The sequence below is a fragment of the Mirounga angustirostris genome, unplaced genomic scaffold (genome assembly GCF_029215605.1).
Source record: "Mirounga angustirostris isolate CCGP_5_RB_7025 unplaced genomic scaffold, mMirAng1.0.hap1 SCAF_4, whole genome shotgun sequence".
Classification (NCBI taxonomy): domain Eukaryota; kingdom Metazoa; phylum Chordata; class Mammalia; order Carnivora; family Phocidae; genus Mirounga; species Mirounga angustirostris.
The window spans coordinates 66,271,587-66,280,057 of record NW_026991712.1 but is presented as its reverse complement, the minus strand read 5'-3'; the positions used below and the strand labels follow the sequence as shown (position 1 = coordinate 66,280,057).

The following is an 8,471-nucleotide window of genomic DNA, read 5'->3' as shown; positions in this document are numbered from 1 at the left end:
ATGACAGCCTACTGAATGGGAGAAGATATTTGCATATGACATGTCCAATACAGGGTTAGTATTTAAAATATATAAAGATTCTCCTCTGCGCCTCAGCCCGCCTTGCCTGGGTCCATGGCCACCTACCCCTATGGTCCTCCCTGCCAGTCCTGCCAGACGTATGGTGCTGTCATACCAGAGCTTTTGGGTAGCATTTTCCAGAGGGATGATAAAGATGGGAGCCAAGTGAGAGCGGACAACGAGCTTCAGCAAGCACTGTCCAATGGCACATGGACTCCATTGAATCCAGTGACTGTCAGGTCAATCATATCTATGTTTGACTGACAGAACAAGGCTGGAATGAACTTCAGCAAGTTCAATGACACCTGGAAGTACATCACAGACTGCAGAACCTCTTCTACACTTATGACAGGGACAACTCTGAGATGATTGACAAGAGCAAGCTAAAGCAAGCTCTCTCAGGGTACTGGCTCTCTGACCAGTTTCATGACATCCTCATTAGAAATATGACAGACAAGTACGGGGCCAGGTTGCATTTGATGACTTCATCCGGGATGCATCCTCTTGCAGAGGTTGACAGATATATGCAGGCATCATGATAGGGATCAGGATGGCTGAATTCAGGTGTCATATGAACAGTATCTGTCCATGGTCTTCAGCATCATATAACACTGGCCTTTGCAAATAGCTATGTGACTTAGGGGAGGAAGACTAAAAATGCCAAATCTCTCTTCAAAGAAATGGAATGCATATGCAGCTAGATACTGTTCTTCCTTTAGATTTTATATAATTAATATTTGGGGAACTGACTGCACATATGTGGATAAGCTGATTAAGGTTTTTGCAAATGTAAAAATAGTTATAATCATAAATCACATATGAACATTTGATCTCAAACTGTTCAGCTATGCCATGACATAAGATATAATAATATTTCAGGTATCCTTCTTGCAAAAAATTCATCTTGTGCATTTCTAGATAGCTCCAGTTCTATAATGGAAAGCCACTTTTATTAGCCAATAGGAATTTAAAAATAATACAGAATTTGCACAGAAGCTTTTACATGTCTCACATTTTTAAAATGGGGTTTACTGTATTTGTTTGAATATGCAACATAAGCAATGAAGCTAATGCACCCCCCTGTCAAAAAAAAGAAAAATATATATATATGTATATATATATGTATACATATATATATAAAGAATTAATACAACTCAACACCAAAAAAAATTTTTTTAAATGGGCAGAAGACATGAACAGACATATCTCCAAAGAAAATATCCAGATGACCAACAGACACATGAAAAGATGCTCATCATCACTCATCATCAGGAAAATGCAAATCAAAACCACAATGAGATATCCCCTCACACCAGTCAGAAGAGCTAAAATCAAAAACACAAGAAACAACAAGTGTTGGTAAGGATGTGGAGAAAAAGGAACCCTCGTGCACTGTTGATGGGAATGCAAACTGGTACAGTCACTACGGAAAACCATATGGAGGTTCTTCAAAAAGTTAAAAATAGAACTACCATATGATCCAGCAATTCTACTACTGGATATTTACTTAAAGAATACAAAAACACTAATTCAAAGGAATTATGTATCCCTATGCTTATTGCAGCATTATTTACAATAGTGAAAATTATGGAAACAACCTATGTATCCATTGATAGATGAATGGATAAAGAAGATGTTGTATGTATATACAATGGAATATTATTCAGCCATAAAAAAAGAATGAAATCTTGCCATTTTCAACAACATGTATAGGTCTAAAGGATAAAATTCAAAGTGAAATAAGTCAGAGAAAGACAAATATGATTCACTCATATGTGAAACTTCAGAAACAAAACAAATACAACAACAACAAAAAGAGACAAACAAAAACCATACTCTTAACTATAGAGAACCAACTGATGGTCACCGGAAGGGAGGTGGGCAGAGGGATTTGTGAAAGAGGTGAAGGGGATGAAGAGTACACATTGTGATGAGCTGTGAGTAATGTATAGAATTGCTGAATCACTGTATTGTACACCTGAAACTAATATAACACGGATGTTAATTACACTGACATGTAAAAAGAAAAAAAAATCAGAAGAAAAAGGTCAAAAAGAACATGAAGTCTCACAGGAAAGCATGCTTATCAGGTAAGAAGAAACTGTCCAAAGACTGAGTGCTGGGATTCACAGGTGGCTCCCTATCCTATCTCAAACATCAGAGCACCTTTTATTTTATCATTGATGCCATGGATAAATCTATCGTGGTGATGGTTTAGAAATGAAGGTTTAGAGGTGAAGTTGGCTATGGAAAACAAAATCCATTTTTTTTTTAAAGATTTTATCTATTTATTTGAGAGAGAGAGAATGAGAAAGAGAGCACATGAGAGGGGGAGGGCCCGAGGGAGAAGCAGACTCCCTGCCGAGCAGGGAGCCCGATGCGGCACTCGATCCCAGGACTCCAGGATCATGACCTGAGCTGAAGGCAGTTGCCCAACCAACTGAGCCACCCAGGCGCCCCAAAACAAAATCCATTTATCCAGTAAGGTACAAAGTAGTATGTGTCATTTATAGTAAACATTTAAATGAAGTACAGTACAAACTTTGTTTTTAATTAATTTATTTATTTGAGAGAGGGAGAATGCATGAGCAGAAGAAGGGGCAGAGGGAAAGGGAGAGAGAGAGAATCCTCAAGCATACTTCCCTGCTGAACGTGGAGCCCAATACAGGGCTGTATCCCAGGACCTGAGATCATGACCTGAGCTGAAACCAAAGTCGGCTGCTTAACCAACAGAGCCACCCAGGCACACCCCAACACCTTTTTTTTTTTAATACAAACTTTGATTCAATGAGACAGGTGTCAGGAAACAAACACTGGACTAAAATGTTGAATGCATTTGCCTCAAGGATGCAATAGACACTAAACCAGAAGAAAACATGTCTTTCAAAACTTCCAGGGTTCTACAAGCCTTCTTACATACCAAGTGTCTTTTTCTTGCTTAAGAATCATTAAAATCTGTCATCTTTCTACAAGGCCTCATTTATCTAGGATCATTCAATAATTTTATGGATAGTTTACTGCTCACAATTTTTAAATTTCCTTCTTTTTCTAGCAACATTCCCCAGATGTATAATATATAGTTCTATGTGTTAGTAAACGGAACTTACTGAACTTACGAGCCTCTGTGTTAGAGAGACAGATGGTTTGGGACATCAGGTTGACTCTTTTAAACACAATAAACCATAATACATCTTAGAGTGAATTCTCCTCATTTGTCTTTTTCTTCTAAAAGGGTTTGCAGAATGTGCTGGGGCAGAGCCTCCTATACCATGTAATTCCAAAGTAATTATTAAATTAAAGGCATAAAAACTTTATCTTTGTTATTTTGCCTTCAATAAAACTGTTATCAGCTCTAACCCACTTTGTAACTGAGTATCTTTCAATTTATAAGGAAATATCATTTTATCAAAACTTACAGGAGGGGGCGGAGCAAGATGGCGGAGGAGTAGGAGACCTGGATTTCGTCTCCTCTCAGAAATTCAGCTGGACAGGGATCAAACCATTCTGAACACCTACAAATTCAACAGGAGATCGAAGAAAAGAAGAGCAACAACTCTCTCATCAGAAAAGCGACCACTTTCTGGAAGGTAGGACGTGCGGAGAAGTGAATCCCCGGCGATATTCGGGAGGATAGACGGCGGGGGAGGGGCCTCCGTCGGCCGCTTCTGGCAAGTGATAGAGCCGCGGAGCACAAAATCGGAACTTTTAAGTCTGCTCCGCTGAGGGCCGTCACTCTGGTGGCTAAGCGGGGGGTGGATCCCTCCGGGACAGTGGGGTCTCAGGACCCTCGGGGTCACAGAAAGACCGGGGGTGCCTGAGTGCGGCAGAGCTCCCAGGTAACGGAGCAGGGAAGCCGGCTGCAGAGGCGGAGCCCAGGCGCGGGCTCTCAGCTCGGGGTGGCCATAAACCGTGATCCGCGGCGCAGTCGGGCCCCTGCGCCTCCAGCAGGGACCCAACAAGCGGCAGATCCAGGGAGACTCACCTTCCTTCCCTGGGAGGAGCCGCGCGGGAGTGCACCGCAGGGATCTGCTGGGTTTGGAGACTCCACCCGGGGTCGGTGCCAGAGATAGAAACGCGCGGTCACAGGCCGGGTGAGCACAGAGTGCGGCCGGAGAGCAGGGAGACGGGAGTGACTGACGGCTTTTCTCTGGGGGCTCACTGAGGAGCGGGCCCCGAGTTCTCGGCTCCTCCAGGGCGGAGATTGGGAGGCCGCCATTCTCACTCTCCGCCTCCAAAGCTGTACGGAAAGCTCGCAGGGAACAAAAGCCCCGGAGAGAAAACCCGAGCAGATTACTTAGCCGGGAGGGGGCAAGGGCGGGGCAATTCCGCCTCCGGCAGAGACATTTGGAAACCACGGCAACAGGCCCCTCCCCAGAAGATCAGCGAGAACAGCCAGCCAAGACCAAGTTTACCGATCAATGAGAACGGCAGAACGCCAGCGCTAGGGGACTACTGCACATAGAATTCACGGCTTTTTTACCATGATTCTTTAGTCTTTTAAAGTTAATTTTTTTAACTGTCTTTTTGTCTTATTATTTCTTTTTGAATTTTTCTTTTTCCCTTTTTCAACCAACATCTTATCAATCCCTTTTTTTAAAAAAAAATATTTTTATTTTTCATTTTTAGAGTCATATTCTATCCCTTCATAGTAGTTACCCATATTTTTGGCTTATATATATAAGTTGTTCTCTCTTTAAAATTTTGAGATAGTTTCTTCTAACAGATTAAAATATACCCTAAATCTCTAGTATATGGTGCTTTCTATTCCCATGCCTGATCACATCCTCTCCCTTTTTTTCTCTTTTTCTTTTTTCTTTTTTTAAATCCTCTTCTTTCTTTTTTCAAACAACTTCTTATCAATTCCTTTTATAACATTTTTTATAATTTCCATTTTTACAGTCATATTCCATCCCTTCATCATATCAACCCATATTTTTGTACATATATAAGTTTTTCTTTCTTTAAAATTTTGGGAGGCACTTTCTTCTAAAAGACCAAAATACACCCCAAATCTAGTGTGTGGCACTGATCTATATACCATATAGATCATATTTGATCACATTCTGGTTTTCCTTTTGTTGTGGTTGTTTTGTTTTGTTTGTTTTTGTTTTTATCTTTCTTTCTTTTTTTTTTTTTCTTTTTCTTTTTTCTCTCTTTCCTTTCTTATCCCACTGCTTCAGGTCTTTTCTGATTTGTTTAGAGTATATTTTCTGGGGACGTGGTTACTCTGCTAGCATTTTGTTCTCTCATTAATCTATTCTCCTCTGCACAAAATGACAAGACGGAAAAAATCACCTCAACAAAAAGAACAAGAGGTAGTACCGACTGCCAGGGACCTACTCAATACGGACATTAGTACGATGTCAGATCTAGAGTTCAGAATCATCACTTTAAAGATACTAGCTGGGCTTGAAAAAAATATGGAAGTTATTAGAGAAACCGTTTCTGGAGAAGTAAAAGAGGTAAAATCCAACCAAGTAGAAATCAAAAAGGCTATTAATGAGGTGCAATCAAAAATGGGGGCTCTAACTGCTAGAATAAATGAGGCAGAAGAGAGAATCAGTAATATAGAAGATGAAATGATGGAAAATAAAGAAGCTGAGAAAAAGAGAGATAAACAACTACTGGATCACGAGGGCAGAATTCGAGAGATAAGCGATACCATAAGACAAAACAACATTAGAATAATTGGGATCCCAGAAGAAGAAGAAAGAGAGAGAGGGGCAGAAGGTATAATGGAGCAAATTATAGCAGAGAACTTCCCTGATTTGGGTAAAGAAACAGGCATGAAAATCCAGGAAGCACAGAGAAACCCTCTCAAAATCAATAAAAATAGGTCAACTCCCCGACATCTAATAGTAAAACTTACGAGTCTCATAGACAAAAAGAAAATCCTGAAAGCAGCTCGGGAGAAGAGATCTGTAACCTACAAGGGTAGAAACATTAGATTGGCAACAGACCTATCCACAGAGACCTGGCAGGCCAGAAAGGACTGGCAGGATCTATTCAGAGCACTAAATGAGAAAAATAGGCAGCCAAGAATACTCTATCCAGCTAGGCTGTCATTGAAAATTGAAGGAGAGATAAAAAGCTTCCAGGACAAACAAAAACTAAAGGAATTTGCAAACACAAAACCAGCCCTACAGGAAATCTTGAAAGGGGTCCTCTAAGCAAAGAGAGACCCTAAAAGCAACATAGACCAGAAAGGAACACAGACAATATATGGTAACAGTCACCTTACAGGCAATACAATGGCACTAAATTCCTATCTTTCAATAGTTACCCTGAATGTAAATGGGCTCAACGCCCCAATCAAAAGACACAGGCTAACAGACTGGATTAAAAAACAAGATCCATCGATATGCTGTCTGCAAGAGACTCATTTTAGAACCAAAGACACCCCCAGATTGAAAGTGAGGGGGTGGAAAAACATTTACCATGCTAATGGACACCAAAAGAAAGCTGGGGTGGCAATCCTTATATCAGACAAAGTAGATTTTAAACCAAAGACTGTAATAAGAGATGAGGAAGGACACTATATCATACTTAAAGGGTCTATCCAACAAGAAGATCTAACAGTTGTAAATATCTATGCCCCTAACATGGGAGCAGCCAATTATATAAGGCAATTAATAACAAAAGCAAAGAAACACATCGACAACAATACAATAATAGTGGGGGACTTTAACATCCCCCTCACTGAAATGGACAGATAGTCTAAGCAAAAGATCAACAAGGAAATAAAGACTTTAAATGACACACTGGAACAAATGGACTTCACAGACATATTCAGAACATTCCACCCCAAAGCAACGGAATACACATTCTTCTCTAGTGCCCTAAATCAGGTCTCAACCGGTACCAAAAGATTGGGATCATTCCCTGCCTATTTTCAGACCACAATGCTTTGAAACTAGAACTCAATCACAAGAGGAAAGTCAGAAAGAACTCAAATACATGGAGGCTAAGGAGCATCCTACTGAAGAATGAATGGGTCAACCAGGAAATTAAAGAAGAATTAAAAAAATACATGGAAACCAATGAAAATGAAAACACAACTGTTCAAAATCTTTGGGATGCAGCAAAGGCAGTCCTAAAAGGAAAGTATATAGCAATACAAGCCTTTCTCAAGAAACAAGAAAGGTCTCAAGTACACAACCTAACCCTCCACCTAAAGGAGCTGGAGAAAGAACAGCAAATAAAGCCTAAACCCAGCAGGAGAAGAGAAATCATAAAGATCAGAGCAGAAATCAATGAAATAGAAACTAAAAGAACAGTAGAACAGATCAACGAAACTAGGAGCTGGTTCTTTGAAAGAATTAACAAGATTGATAAACCCCTGGCCAGACTTATCAAAAAGAGAAGAGAAATGACCCAAATCAACAAAATCATGAATGAAAGAGAAGAGATTACAACCAACACCAAAGAAATACAAACAATTATAAGAACATATTATGAGCAACTCTATGCCAGCAAATTAGATAACCTAGAAGAGATGGATGCATTCCTAGAGATGTATCAACTACCAAAACTGAACCAGGATGAAATAGAAAACCTGAACAGACCTATAACCACTAAGGAAATTGAAGCAGTCATCAAAAATCTCCCAAAAAACAAAAGCCCAGGGCCAGATGGCTTCCCAGGGGAATTCTACCAAACCTTTCAAGAAGAATTAATACCTATTCTTCTGAAACTGTTCCAAAAAATAGAAACGGAAGGAAAACTTCCAAACTCATTTTATGAGGCCAGCATTACCTTGATCCCAAAACCAGACAAAGACCCCATCAAAAAGGAGAATTACAGACCAATATCCCTGATGAACATGGATGCAAAAATTCTCACCAAAATACTAGCCAATAGGATCCAACAGTATATTAAAAGGATTCTTCACCATGACCAAGTGGGATTTATCCCTGGGCTGCAAGGTTGGTTCAACATCCGCAAATCAATCAATGTGATACAATACATTAACAAAAGAAAGAACAAGAATCATATGATCCTCTCAATAGATGCAGAAAAAGCTTTTGACAAAGTACAGCATCCTTTCTTGATCAAAACTCTTCAGAGTATAGGGATAGAGGGTACATACCTCAATATCATAAAAGCCATCTATGAAAAACCTACAGCAAATATTATTCTCAATGGGGAAAAACTGAGAGCTTTCCCCCTAAGGTCAGGAACGCGGCAGGGATGTCCACTATCACCACTGCTATTCAACATAGTATTGAAAGTCCTAGCCACAGCAATCAGACAACAAAAAGAAATCAAAGGCATCCAAATTGGCAAAGAAGAAGTCAAACTCTCACTCTTTGCAAATGATATGATACTTTATGTGGAAAACCCCAAAGGCTCCACCCCAAACTGCTAGAACTCATACAGGAATTCAGTAAAGTGGCAGGATATAAAATCAA

The 8,471-nt window shown here is 40.0% G+C and overlaps 1 pseudogene; it reads left to right on the top strand.

The window, feature by feature from the left end:
• Positions 1-312: 312 nt before the first annotated feature.
• LOC123860216 (programmed cell death protein 6-like) lies at positions 313-669 on the top strand (annotated as a pseudogene).
• The last annotated feature ends 7,802 nt before the right edge of the window (positions 670-8,471 follow it).